Raw genomic sequence first — 15922 nt, forward strand, 5'->3', positions numbered from 1 at the left:
TTAGCACCCCATCCACCACAATAAACATTTATCTCCTCCTCCACCACAATGATAGTAGTGTGTACCATCTACAAGAGGCACTGCAGCAACTAATCAAGGCTTCTTATAGGTACCTTGCAAACTCACAACCTTTACCACCTAGAAGGGCATGGGAGCATCACCACCTGCAAGTTCCTCTCCAAACCACACATTACCCTGACTTGGAGATATATAGCTGTTCCTTCATTGACATTGGATTAAAATCCTGGAACTCCTTGGTGGGTGTACTTACACCATTTGAACAGCAGCAATTCAAGAAGATGGTGGCTAACTACCACCTGCTCAGGGACAATTGGGGATGGGCAATAAATGCTGGCCAATAGCCAATGAAGGCCACATCCTGTGAAAGAATAAAAATATGATAAGAATCAAATAAAAATTGTGGCGGTAATTAGATGAAATTACATAGAATATACAGGGCTCAACTAGCCACATAAGATTCCTCCCACTCTCCTCCATCTCACCCTTTCAGCAAGCGTTTCTATTCCTTTCTGTCTCCTTATCCAGCTTCCTCTTAACTGCATCTATGCTTTTCATCAATCCACCTACTCACAGGCAATTAGCTAATAAATGCTGGCCTTACCAGCAACACCCACATCTGTGAATGAATAAATAAAGAAAAAGTATTCCTTGTTGTAGCAAGTTCCACACCCTAATCATTCACTGGATAAAGGAGTTCTACTGAACTCATTACGAGATTTATCTGTCACTAACTTATATAATATATATAAATACACACATAACCCCAGTTATGGTCTTTTACACAAGTGGAACTATCTTCTCTATACCTATCCTATCAAATCCTTTCGTAATCATGAAGCCCTCAAAAAAGTCACTCGCTCAGGCTTCTCTTTTCTAGAGAAAAATACCCAGTCTTTTCAATCCATCTTGATTTTGATTTGATTTATTATTGTTATTATGATTTGGTATACTGTAAAAAGTATTGTTTCTTGCTAGCTATACAGACAAAGCATACTGTTCATAGTGAAGGAAAGGAGAGTGCAGAATGTAGTCATAGCTAGAGTGTAGAGAAAGATCAACTTAGTGCAAGGTAGTTCCATTCAAAAGTCTGACAGCAGCAGGAAAGAAGCTGTTCTTGAATCGGTTGGTGCGTGACCTCAGACTTTTGTAACTGGGTATAGCCTCTCATTTCTGGTATCATTCAAACTCATGTTTTCAAGGAGCACCCTTAGTTTTCCTAATTAAATGCAATAGCTCACATTTGTCTGTATTGAAATGATATTGGCAATACATGCTCATTCTGCAAGGTGATTACTGCCTTCTTGCATTTTTTCACAATTAATTTCTTCATTAACTATACCCACCGCCCCCAGCCTTAATTTGGAGTCATTGCTAGTTTGGAAATTGTAATTTTAATTCCCAAATCCAAATTGTTAATATGAATAGTGATCAACAGTGATCTCACCACTGATCCTTGCGGAATGCCACTTCCCACTTCCTACCAGTCTTGGTAATTACCTCTAACCCCTACTTTGCACTTTAAGAACATAGGAAAACAGTAGGCCATTCCACTGGATCATGGCTGACCACCTACCTCACACCATTTCCCCACACCATCTCCATGTCCTTTGATATCATTAGTATTTAGAAATCTATCGATCTTGGTCTAGAACATGTGGAATGCTGAGCTTTACAGCTCTCTGGAGTAAGAATTCCAAAGATTCACCACTCGCTGAGTGAGGTATTTTCCTCCTTCTCTCAGTCCTAAATGGCCTATCCTTTATTCTCAGGCTGTGTTCCCTGGTTCTAGACTTACTTAGCCAGAGGAAACATTCTTTCTGCATCTATCCTGCTTAGCCCATTAAGAATTTTATAAGTTTCAATAAGATCACCTCTCATTCTTTTGAACTCTAGAGAATACAAGCCCAGTTTCCTCAATCCCTCCTTACAGGGCAATCCTGCCATCCCAGGAATCAGCCTGGTGAACCTTCACACACTCCCTCTAATGACAGGTATACCCTTCCATAGCTACAGGGAGCAAAACTGTACAATACTCCAGGTGCTGTCTAACAAAGGTTCTTTATAATTGAAGCATGACTTTGGAGGTAATTTTCTCCTGATCTGCCTGCCAAAAGCACACTCCCTGCCGCAGCTGTGCTGGCAGCAGGGGGTGCATTTAATGGAAAACCCCACTGACCCCGCCACTTTTTCACTATTTAAGAAATAGTCTGCAACTCCATTCCTCCTGTCAGAGTGGATAACCTCACACTTATCCACATTATATTCTGTCTGCCAGATTCTGTCTACACTGTTTTCAAACGTCATGTAAAATTCCAGTATAATAATGGTCACTTATGTCTAAAAGTTCTTTTGCACCAAGATTAATTAGTCCTTTCTCATTGCATCATATGAGATCTGGAAGAGTCTGTTCCCTAGTTGGTTCCTCAACATCCTGTTCTAGAAAACCATCTGGTACAAATTCTGGGAATTTGCTCTTCACAGAAACAATGCTTATTAGATTTATCCAGTCTATATGTGGATTAAAGTCATACATGATTATTATATTCTCTTTGTTATATTCAGCTCTTATTTCCTGATCCGTACCATGTCCTATATCAGAATAATGATGGGATTACTGAATTACAGCCAGATAAGACCTGTGAGTTGGTAGGGGATACTCTGAGATAGAATGGAACCCCATCCTGTTGATGTTTCTCCAGCATATATGGAAGATCATCACAGATGAGTATTGTGTGTGTGTATGTCTATATTAGTGCTGGGGCAGCAGCAGGTATATGTATCTCTATCTCTGATTGTTGAAGTAAGCCAAGTCAGCAAAGTCCACAGCTGAAACAGAAATGAGGGATGGAATTCTCCCAGCTGTGGACTGCGGAGGCCAATGGGACAACACAAAAAATCTTCCGACCCCCGACCTCATTCCATGGCAGGCAGGTCTGATGGCATTTAGTCAACTATCCTCTCCAGGTGCCATATTGGAAAGGCACCCAACATCAAGAATCCACAATTGAAGAAAGAAGATGGACTTCTCTTCGAACACTCTGAATCTGGAAGATGGACCTCCTGAGAAAGGAAACGGAATGTTTTCAGACTGTAAGACTGACCCCCTCTAGGACATCAAATCTGGAAGACCCATCTGTAGTTGCTCTCCCTACCCATTGCTGTGGTGTTTCGGGATCTAGGTGAGTCCTAACATCCATACACTACATTGTTCTAGGTGTGTTTTGCACTGGAGCGTTTTCCATTTGGCACTGTGGACAATCAGGCATGGGTGATCGGGCCTGCATATGCATCCCATTATTGGAATGCGAATGAATTACAAACCCTGGCCATCTGCCATTGAACCAGCCGGAGAATTCCATCCAGGGGAGCCTCTCCGTCAATCCGTAGAACACCAGACTCTGAAAACCGACCATTCACCTGCCAAAGTCAGCATTAAAGTTTGTTTATTAGTTACAAGTAAGGCTTACATTGACACTGCAATGAAGTTACTGTGAAATCCTCCTAGTCGCCACACTGTAGCACCTGTTCAGGTCAATGCATCTAACCAGCATGTCTTTCAGACTGGAATCTCGGCAGCAGTGAATCATTCACTCTTCACATGTCAAGGACTGTTTTGTAAATTAAGAGTAATGTATTGATTTGCTTTGGTCTGTATTCTCACTTCTAATTCATCTGTATGAATGTTTATGCATATATTTTATCATTTTCTTGCCTTTAATAGATAATAAACTCACTCTAACTCAAGACAGCCTGGTTAAATTGACTTCTTGTTGGCTCCTGGAAGTCAGTTCTTCCTCTCACTAAGAGGCAGTAAAAAAAATCAAGCGATCTCACGAGCATTAACAAATTTGGAGAACCTCACCTGGAGACTGATCATAACACCTACATCACCACTACTGTTTGGCAGCCTATAGGCAACTATCGATGTTTGCTACTTTTCTCTATTTCTACTTCAATCCAAGCTGATTCTATGGGTGGGATTTTCTGCCGACGGGAACTTCTTTTCCTGCTGAAGTCAATGGACATTTGAATGGTTCACCGTATCTGTGGTGGGGGAACCCGCCATGGCAGGGCCAGAAGGTCCAGGTTTACACCTTGGTCTTCTGATCCAAGATCCTTGCTATCACTAATGCACTGATCCCTTATTTTCCCTTATCCCTTATTTTCAATGCTACTCAACTTCCTTTTCCTTTTTGCCTTCCTAAATGTTGAAAATCTTTGAATATTCATTTCCCAGCTTCATCATCCTGCAGCCACATCTCCTCCAAAATTGCAACTAGATCACATGCATCTATTTCTAATTGGGACATCATTTCATCCATCTTGTTGCAAATGCTGCATGCATTTACATGGAGTGTCCTTCTTAACACTGGGCGGAATATTCCCGGTAAATCGGCAAAGACGGATAGCGGGCAGGAAAAGCAGGGTTTAAGCCACTGACAGAAATGGAAGCTTTCACCACTGTGTAACCCCACACTTAGGGGAAAAACATGGAGTAATACCAAGGCAGGGCTTTCTCCCCCTGAGCGATGCACTTACCTGAGCTCCTCCGGGAGCTCTGCACACCTGGTGCGCGCCTTGGGAGACCACTTGTGTTTTACACTGCTCTGCCCTCATACCGACGTGGACTGTTTTTCTAACGGTGGGAATGATTCTGGAGTAGAGGCTAGATAATGATATGCTAATAAATTCAAATGATATTCCCGACGCTGATTGTCGGAAAACGTGCCATCTCGTCGCGCAATCAGGTCGAAGTGAAATGCGATTTGGTTGTTCCCACAAGATTTTCCATTCCTGTCGCCAAACCTGCCCGTGTGATTGGTAGCAGAAAATCCCAGCTTTAGTCTTTTTGACAATGCTTTGCATTGTTATCATATTTGATGCTCGCCTTCGATTCTTCTGCCTTCCACTTTTATTTACTACTTTTCTACTTCTCATTAGCAGCTTTGTTTTTCTCCTTCTGAATTCCCTCTTGGGTTCCCATCCCCCTGACAAGCTGGTTTAATCTCTCCCCAACGGCATTAGTAAATCTCCCCATGAGGATATTAGTGCCAGTCCTGCTAAGTTGTAACCCATCTTCCTTTTCAGGTCCCAACATTGCTGACACTTAAAGCCCTCCTATCAACTACAGCCACACTCGCCTGAAAACCGGAGATACCCACCCGATTTCAACAGACCTAGAATTCCAAAGGTGACTGGGATGGGAGATTTCCGGCCTTCACGTTCATTTGCTCAATCCATTTCTATACTGTCTAGTATGTGGTACTGGGAGTAACAGTGAGATTACTGTCTTTTCAATGTCTTTCCTAGCTCCCTAAAATCTGCCCTCAGGACCTCTTCCCTCTTTCTACCAACGTCACTGATACCAATGTGGTTCAGTACCTATGGCTGTTCGCCCTTCCACGAAATATTATCTTGCAGTTGCTCAGTGACATCCTTTACCCCGGCACCACGGGAACTCACGTCCATGGTCAGAGAAATGCCTGTCTGTTCCTTTAACTATCAAATCTTCTACCACTATTGCTCTCCTTCTTTTCTTCCTCCCCATTTGTATCACTGAGCCACCTGTGGTGCAACAAACCTGGCTTTTGTTATACTCCTCGGAGGATCAATGGTCCTCAACAATATCCAAAATGGAAAACCGGTCAGTGATGGAGATACATGCAGGGGAACTCCTGCGCTTGTTCACTCCATCACTTATTCATTCTGTCTGCATGCTCCTAACTTGTGGTGTGACCAACTCTTTAAATGTGCTATCCATCTAGTTCTCAGCTTCACGGATGCACCATAGTGGATCAAATCGTCACTCGAGCTGTGAAACCCAGAGCTCACATTTCTACACTTTGTGCGTATAGGTTTGTCTAGGTAACATGCATTAATTCCTGGTTGATGTATGAGAGCAGACTGCCAGCAGGGCCAGAGAAAAAAAGGAAAATAAGTGTAATTAGTGTGGATAGGGGATTGGCTGTCAAATAGGAGGCAGAGAGTGGGGGTCAATGGGTGCTATTCGGATTGGCGGTTGGTGACTAGTGGAGTGCCCCAGGGGTCGGTGCTGGGGCCTCAGCTATTTACCATTTATATACATGATCTGGAGGAGGGAACCGAGTATATGGTGTCGAAATTTGCTGATGACACCAAGATTGGTGGAACGGCAAATTGTGCGGAGGGTGTGGAGAGTCTACAGAAGGATCTAGATAGGCTGGGCGAATGGGCCAGAAAATGGCAAATAGAATTTAATGTTGGCAAGTGTGAGGTGGTCCACTTTGGTAGGAAGAATGGTAGGAAGGATTATTACTTACATGGCGAAAAACTGCAGCATGCGACGGTGCAGAGGGACCTCGGGGTCCTTGTGCATGAGTCGCAAAAACCCAGCCTGCAGGTGCAGCAGGTGGTCAGGAAGGCGAATGGGATGCTGGCCTTCATAGCGAGGGGGATTGAATATAAAAGTAGGGAGGTCTTGCTGCAGCTGTATAGGGCACTGGTGAGGCCGCAGCTGGAGTACTGTGTGCAGTTTTGGTCGCCGCACTTACGCAAGGATATTTTGGCCTTGGAGGGAGTGCAGAGGAGGTTTACTAGGCTGATACCGGAGTTGAGGGGGTTGAGCTATGAGGAGAGGCTGAATAAACTAGGCTTGTACTCGTTAGAGTTTAGAAGAATGAGGGGAGATCTCATTGAGGCATATAAAATGATGAATGGGATGGATAGGATAGAGGTGGAGAGGCTCTTCCCGCTCAGAAAGGACAGTAGGACTAGGGGGCACAGCCTCAAGATAAAGAGGGGGCGGTTTAGAACGAGTTGAGGAGGAACTTCTTCACACAAAGGGTGGTGAATCTCTGGAATTCTCTGCCCGTTGAAGTGGTGGAGGCTGCCTCGCTAAATATATTTAAGACGCGGGTTGATAGGTTTTTGATAGGTGAGGGGATTAAGGGTTATGGGGAGAGGGCGGGAAAGTGGAACTGAGACACGACAGATCAGCCATGATCTTATTGAATGGCGGGGCAGGCTCGAGGGGCTAGATGGCCTACTCCTGCTCCTATTTCTTATGTTCTTATAATAAATGCACCGTTTGTTTTCAGGTTTTGTAAGCCCTTTCGTATTGACAGTTATCCAGATAATTCGTGAAATCCATCAGTGACACATGATTAATTGCTCCATGAATCAAGTCGATCAGATAAGTCCCGAACAATAAAGTGCTGAGGAAATTCTGACTAAGTCCTTAAGTGGAATGTGTCTTTCATATCTCACCCCTCCTCTCTTCCCAAACACACACAGACACACACACACACACAGGTTGTGGGCTGTTGGGGAACAGTAACTCTTTGAAGCAGTGACATTCTGCTTAGCATAGCTGAAGATGTGAAGTTATGCTTGTGGGTTGGTGTTAAGGTGCATAGTCGGAATCCAGGGAAATGGAATCTTGGGAGGTAAGACTGAAACCTTGAGAGGTGGGCCATCATTGATGCTCTCCAAATCTGGTAAGTGAAGAGGGCTCAGAGGAAACCCTGAAGATTCAACGAGGCAGCCAAATATTAGTGACTCCATGTTTTGGGCCATTGGAACAAAAGTACCCCTTTGGAGTAGTGGCATTCTACTCAGCACAGCCAAAATGCTGAAGTTGTGCTTGTGAGTTGGTGCTCGAGTGCATACTCAGAAATCCAGGGAATGGAACCTCAGGAGATGAGATTGAAATTCGGCAAGGTGGGCCATTGTTCATGCTGTCTGAGTTGAAGCAACATTTGCACAGTACTCCCAGGTTAGGTTGTCAAAGGTGAAGACTGGACTACCTGTAAGAGAAAAAGGGTTTCAACGAGATTGATTAACTCACAGTGGGTTACTGGGTGCGTTATTGAAAATCCGTGGGCTCTGTTTTGGTCACATCTGTCATTTATTGTGTAGTGTGGTGTGCCTGATGTCCATTTGCTTGCAAATTCACATGTACCATTTACTCTACATGTTAGATTATAAGATAGATCTTGCACATTGTATTATCTTTCAGACCTTGTATTGTGAAGCTTATTTTTGTCTGTTTGAAATTTGTAGAATCTTGTGACTTATTCTATGAGCTGGTGTCTTGAATCTCAAACTCTGCTTATATTAAATAAAACATTATTGGTCCCTAATCTGATCTTACTCAAACCTTAGGGATCAGACCTAGATCATAACATGACTCTTTAGCACCAAAGTATACAATTGAACAACATAGGTCTTCATTGTCGGTAAGAAACAGTAGAGCCCTCAGGTATCTCTGATTAACACAACTTTAAATAGGCTGGAGCCCAAAGACTGAATAATTCCTAATTGTATCTGTGTTTTCTTGATCAGTATGTCGAAAGATTCTGTTGACTGCTGCTTCTTAATGCAATGTATTTCTAATGTTTACTATGCAACACCACATTATCACAATGTTTCAAGACTCAAAAAACACGTGAAAGCACCAAGATAGAGAGGGATAATGAGGTAGGTAGACAAAAGGACAAGTTTGAAACATTGGAAAAGACCACCAAGAATCATGTGCAGATAAACAGGTTACTGACTCACTATGGGCCCATTATGCCCTCCCATCCTGGAAATTTCATCTCACAAAGCTCACTCACAGCAACTACATAATAGAACTCTATCCGTGATTTCAACCTCTGTTCGCAAGATAATTATGGAAGATAAAGATCTAGCCCAACTCATCTCATCCATCTAAACGACATACAAACATTAGGAGCAAAACTAAATCATTCAGCCCCACAAGGCTTCTCTGCCACTGGAAAGCATTCCCTACATTATACCAATGACTACAACTCAGAAGTACTTAATTGACTGTAAATTAATTTGAAACAGCATGAAGAGTGGTGTATAAATGTAGTTAATGTCTCTTTCATAACACCTATATGCAATAAACAGAGTGACTGTAGCAATGGTGAAATTGGAGGCCCAGAGCTGATTCTCTAAGGATAAATTATCACAGAGCAATAAACTGATGTCAGGAAAGTGTTTACAAATAAATCACTATATTTACAAAATAATTTGGCTCTGCAGCTAATACAACCATTCTGAGCTCTCTGGCACTAACCCACAATATACCATAAATGGCAGCTGCCCCTTTACGCTAATGAATTTTTCTGAGAAGAATGAGAATTGGTACAAAACTCGATACAACCTTAATTCAAGAGCCAGATCGTTGCCCTTTCCCTCAGAAGTTATCATGTAAATTGTGTTTTCACTGTGAATTTACCGCCTGTCTGGGGCGAACCTAGGATGGAGATAAGATTTTTAAATCTTTATTTGAGCGACTTTTTTGTGACAAATGGGGATTTCATTCCCAAACTTTGCAAGAATAATAAAATGGACATGAGTGAGTCAACACCCTGTTCTGCATCAATCCTGGTCTTTACATTTAATTTGCTGAGGCCCAAGATTCTCAAGCCTCTGGTACATCAAAACCGCATTTCATTAGACTTGTGTCTACTTTAGGGCGCAATGAAAGTTTAGACTGCTGTTTGTATGCTTGCTCAAATTTAAAGAGGATTTTGAGAAGTGTACAATATTTAATTTTGTGGTGGAGTTGTTGAGGGAGTCACTTTTGAATTGACCCTCTCAACACCATCACCCCAACCCAGCACACCTACATGTTCACACATCCCCACAGCCTCCACCCTCAAACATTTACCCCAATCCACAACAACACTCCCCTAACACACCCAACCCTATCCTTCTCCTTCATTCCTCCATCCTCCACCCAAACTGTAATGTGACACACACAATTACGTACACACACGCGCACACACAAACAGACATACACAAATATGCAAACGCATATACTTACAAACACACAGATAGCCACACAGAATTTTAAGCACAATCACAGGCACACATAGACCGTGAGACACAAACAAACACGCACACACACAGAAACAGCGGATGCCACTTTCCTGCTTCTATCCTAATAAGGTTCATGGATGGCCTCCCCACCCTCACTATGAATTGGGGTCTTCACAGAATCATTGAGGTTTACAGCATGGAAAATGGCCAACTAATGCCCTTTAATCTCATGATATGAACACTGTGATGCCATGGAGCTCTCATTACTGGAGCACGACCAACAAACCCTCTGGTTCCCAAGTGAGTGAGGGAGGGAGGGGAGTTCCTTGTTATAAGATACACAGTGGGCTGATTCAGGCACCGAGCATTGGTTTTTGTTTGGCTGGGGGGGGGGGAGCGCTCCTGAAAACACTGTCTTCAACCCACCTTCGTCCTAACCCCCCAACCTGTGGCCTGGGATCCAACGACAATACTAGGTCTAGGTAAGTATGGAGGGCATGGGATATATGAGGGGACATGGGTGGTATGAAAGGTCCTGGGCACATATTAGGGGGAGGTAGGTATATTAGGAGAAGGAGGTTAGTGAATGAGTGTGGCATGAGCGAGGGGGACTTGAGGTGGCCTGGGAATATGGTTTGGGAGGGTGGCGTTTAAGGGTTTGAGGACTTGACATTCATCATTACAACTGGGTTAATGGTCCAGTAATTACACACACACAGGCATTCCAGCCTGCCAGCCTCACCATCCATCCAACTCTGGTCACCATCTCAGGCCTGTCTCTGGAGGAAGTGGGCTGGATCCTACTTCCTCCTTGTCAGAATGAAAAAAATGGGAGACTGAGAACCCCTTAATGAATAAGAACATAAGAACATAAGAAATAGGAGCAGGAGTAGGCCATCTAGCCCTTCGAGCCTGCCCCGCCATTCAATAAGATCATGGCTGATCTGTCGTGGCTCAGTTCCACATTCCCGCCCTCTCCCCATAACCCTTAATCCCCTCGCTTATCAAAAACCCATCAACCCGCGTCTTAAAAATATTTAGCGAGGTAACCTCCACCACTTCAACGGGCAGAGAATTCCAGAGATTCACCACCCTTTGAGTGAAGAAGTTCCTCCTCAACTCCGTTCTAAACCGCACCCCCCCCCTTTATCTTGAGGCTGTGCCCCCTAGTCCTACTGTCCTTTCTGAGTGGGAAGAGTCTCTCCACCTCTATCCTATCCATCCCATTCATCATCTTATACGTCTCAATGAGATCTCCCCTCATTCTTCTAAACTCTAACGAGTACAAGCCTAGTTTATTCAGCCTCTCCTCATAGCTCAACCCCCTCAACTCCGGCATCAGCCTAGTAAACCTCCTCTGCACTCCCTCCAAGGCCAAAATATCCTTGCGTAAGTGCGGCGACCAAAACTGCACACAGTACTTCAGCTGCGGCCTCACCAGTGCCCTATACAGCTGCAGCAAGACCTCCCTACTTGTATATTCAATCCCCCTCGCTATGAAGGCTATGTTCTTATGTTCGTTGCAGATGGTTGGGCTTAAATGGGATGCTAATGTTAGCTGTATGATTACAGATGGTTTTTGTGCCCTACCTTGGGCCTACAGGCTCTACCACAGTGACAACCACCGCTGCAGGTGGTGATGGATTGTTGGTCAAGCAGCTTCTCTTTTTGTCTCTCTTGCTGTTCTCTTTCAGAAGCTGTTCTTGTTGGTTGGGAGGTTTTTACACCAATTTTATGATGGATCGCCATTTTTGTCATGATTGGGGAACTGATTCTCATGTGTTGATGTTAATAAAACAGACCTTCTTGGAGGCTTTCAGACTGTCTTTGAAACATTTCCTTTAGCCCCTGTGTGAGCGAGCTTCCTGCACACCTGTTTGGGCACTCTTGAGTCAGGGCATTTTGTTGATGTCCCACCCATCTCAGCTAAGGCCTCTAAACTTGGTATCTCTGCAGCTTGGAGGATGTATATGTTTGTTTTGTCGTCCCACTACATTAGCAAGATCCTTCCAAGACAATATTGATGATGTTGGTCCAGGGCCTTGATATGGTGTTTATCAGCCATCCAAGCTTCAGCATTGGAGAGAAGTGTGGGGAGAACCATACCCAGCAGACTTTGATTTGGTGTTGGGTTAGATATAACAATTCTCAAAAGCGCACATACATGATTCATCATCGGCTAACCTAACATATTGGATTCAGAGATGTACCTCTTCAATGTCAGTTTTTTGGGATAGATAATTTCCAAAATATGGGAAGTGGGGGACCTTTTCCAACACCATGAATCTCAATTGAAGACATTAAATTTGATACATTTGGTATGGACTAGTAGGGGACTTTGGTCTTACTGGTGTCCAGGGCAAGTCCCATGTACTTTAGGCTTTGGTGAGTACATCAACTATGTAGATCTTCTTTAGCGTGAGTACTAACATGTGTGCTGTCAGTATACTGCAGTTACAGAAGTGACAGTTGTCCTGGATTTGGCCTTTTGCAGGTTAAAGTTGAAGAGTTTGTCACCAGTGTAATCAGTTATTACACAGAAAGCCGCAGAGTTACTGCAAAAAAAATTGAGAAGTGTTGGAGCACTGATGCATCCTTGTTTGACACCTTTTTGACAGGTAGTTAAGCAGCCTATAGTGGAGCCATTGCATAGTACTGTAATTTGCATATTACCATGAAGGAGACAGATGATCTTTGTGAATTTAACTGCCATCCACAATGCTGTAGCACCGCCCAAAGGGCAGTTTGAGCCATCAAATTAAAGGTTTTTTTTGTGCATTTGAAGAATAGTGCACACTACACATATTACAATCTCAGACTGCGGATTCAGGGAACTACAGGTACAGGATAATTACTAGATTCCTTCAGTTCTCGAAATTATTCCTGTGGGTAGGGTGTCAACTCTATATCAGGCTTTGGAGAGAAGCTGGACAAAATTGTTAATAAAAACACAATGATTGAAAAGGTAATTTTACAGTCAAATTGAGTCACTCTAAGTGTTTTTTTCAAATGAATTATCATTTTAATTTTACCTTAGACATTAGCTTAGCTGATTTTTGGGATAATTTGTTCCAGTTTTTTGTTTTATTTCTACATCATTTTGTAAATGCTCAGTTGAAATTAAACAAGCGAATTAAGAAGTGTGATGCCATAGTGAGATATATAAAGCAGTATGACAAACACAAAGGCCAGGATTTTGTGGCCCCACCACTGGGCATCTCTCCCCAGTGGATGTGGCAGGCCATTTAAATTGCTGTTTTCTTTGGTGAGACTGTTATATTCTGGGTGGCAGGTGTTAGGGACCAGATCAGAAACCCCAAGGTATATTGTGAAGTTAGCCTAGATCCCAATATTTTTTTTGATTTTGGCACTAAGGTGAACATAAGGTTCTTTGCTCCAGGTATGATCCCACTAGGAAGTTTTATTAAAACAAATTTTATTTAAAAACATAGTTAAATATAACAAAAATAATTAGAATAACTTTTACCAATTGAAATACTTAAACATGACAAAGTATAATTCTTAACAGCTAGCCATCTCTATTGTTCCAATGTCAGCAGTATCCCCACAAACATAAATCCCTTTTCAGACTAAGTTAGCACAAAAAGAAAACATATAGGCTCATGTGAATACTAAATCTCCAGCCTTTTAACCCCTCTGGACAGATATAGAAAGACAGCTGTCTTCTGACCCCCATACAGCAGTCTCCAGAGAAAGAGACCTATTTCCAGGGAGATCCCATTTCTAGTGTGTGGCCATCATATTCCAAATGTTCCACTTCAGTCTTTGTTAGCTATCTTTTATTTGTTCATGATATGTGGGTGCTGGTGGCAAGATCAGCATTTATTGCCCATTCCTAATCGGTCTTGGGAAAGTGGTGCCTTTTTAAATCATTGAATTCATTGTCATGTTTATTTCTAACCTCAACTCTGATCAATTACTGAATCACTCCTTTTTAACTGAACGACAGCGACTGAGGGGGGATCTAATAGAGGTATATAAGATTATGAAGGGTATAGATAGAGTAAACAGAGGTAAGCTATTTCCTATGATAGAGACACACAGTACGAGGGGCCATGGGCTTAAGGTGAGGGGGGAGAGGTATAACACAGATATTAGAGGGAGGTTTTTCACACAGAGGGTAGTGGGGGTATGGAATGCTTTGCCAAGTAAGGTGGTGGAGGCAAGCACGCTAGAGTTGTTTAAGAGTAACTTAGGCACATGAGTGGGTTGGAGATGGGTGGATATAGGAGGTTGTTTTAAATAAGGTTCATTAGCATTGGGGCATCCCTGGTAAGGTAAATGGATATGGTATGATAATAATGTTTTTTCTCTTTTCATTCACAGATTTTAAGTCGGTCCGCCTTGTTGTCCAATGAGGGGCATACACGCGATGGGTCATACTTGGGCTGCTCTTGATTGTTCAAGATTGGCCTAGTGCTTCATGTCGTTAGTGTGTGCTTAAACTGGACCAGATGCTGGGCAAGACGACAGCTCAGTGACTATCACTGTTTACTGTGCAGACGCATGGATTTGGGCCAGTGTCTGTGGGAGTTTGCGCATTCTCCCCGTGCTTGCCTGGGTTTTCTCCGGATGCTCCGGTTTCCTCCCACACCCCAAAGGTGTGCTATTAGGCTGATTGGCAGTAATAAATTGTCCCTAAATTAGTATCCCTCAATGTGGATGGCCATAAAACAATAGATAAGGGTCATGGGTGGAGGGGGAGACTGGTAATGTTAAAATGGCGGCGTGGGCTTGTTGGGCCGAAGGGCCTGTTTCCCGGGCTGTTTTTGTTCTTTGAATTAATATACTTTAACCTCCATTTATGAGACTGACATCTATAACTCATGATATGGAAGTAGTGATATACTGCGCCATTGTTGATGTTTGCAGTAACATGGAGCTCTGTTCAACCTGGCTTGCTTCAAAACCTCTGATGGGCAACTCCTGGCCATTTCTTTTATTCATTTGTGGGACATGGGCATTGTCGGCTGGCCAGCATTTATTGTGGATGTGCCGGCGTTGGACTGGGGTAAACACAGTAAAAGGTCTGACAACACCAGGTTTTAGTCTAACCGATTTATTTGATAGTAAACTCACAAGCTTTCGAGGGGACTGCCTCTTCGTCAGGTGAATGGAGAGTTCTGGCCTTGGACAGAGCATAAAAAGCACAGACAGTTTAGAGATTACTGTCTGTGCTTTATATGCTCTGACCGAGGCCAGAACTCTCCATTCACCTGACGAAGAGGCAGTCCCCTCGAAAGCTTGTGAGTTTACTATCAAATAAATCGGTTGGATAAAACCTGGTGTTGTCAGACTTTTTACAGCATTTATTGCCCATCCCTAGTTGGCCTTGAACTGAGTGGCTTGTATGGCCACTTCAGAGGGCAGTTGAAAGGCAATCACATTGCTGTGGTTCTGGAGTCACATGTAGACCAGACCAGGTAAGGATGGCAGATTTCTTTCTCTAAAGGACAAAGTGAACCAGATGGGTTTTTCCAACAATTGACATTAGTTCCATGGTCATCAGTAGATTATTAATTCCAGATTTTCTTTTAATTGAATTCAAGTTCCACCATCTGCCATGGTGGTATTTGAACCTGGGTCCCCAGAACATTAGCTGAGTTTCTGGATTAACAGTCTAGTGATAATACCACTAGGCCATCGCCTCTCCAAATTGCAGCTGTTTGTAAGTCATTGAGCCAGAAGTTTACAAACTGGATATAAAAGATTGGCCTTTCTAATTTTTTATTCTGAATGTGTGTGCTGGATTTCAAACAATCTACATTTAATAAATAAGATACTACTTCTGAAAATTTGGAGACAAGCCAAGGAATTTTAATTAAAAAAAGAGAACGGCAATTCTGAAATAAAACATCTAGAAAGTGCCAGAAATGTACAGTTATATGGAAAGAGAAAAGAATATTTCAGGGACTTTTCCCTCACAACTGAATCCTGTCAGCCCAGTTCATGAAATAAATGAGGTGCTGCCGATTTCTGTTTTTACCCAAAATCTTGTTACTGACATTTCTCTTGAAAGTGGAAACCCTGTATATGTGCATTAAAGATCATGTCTGGTGTGTGTTGGAAA

This window comes from Carcharhinus amblyrhynchos, chromosome 22 (genome assembly GCF_965287045.1).
Source record: "Carcharhinus amblyrhynchos chromosome 22, sCarAmb.v2.hapA, whole genome shotgun sequence".
In the NCBI taxonomy this organism is placed as follows: Eukaryota; Metazoa; Chordata; class Chondrichthyes; order Carcharhiniformes; family Carcharhinidae; genus Carcharhinus; species Carcharhinus amblyrhynchos.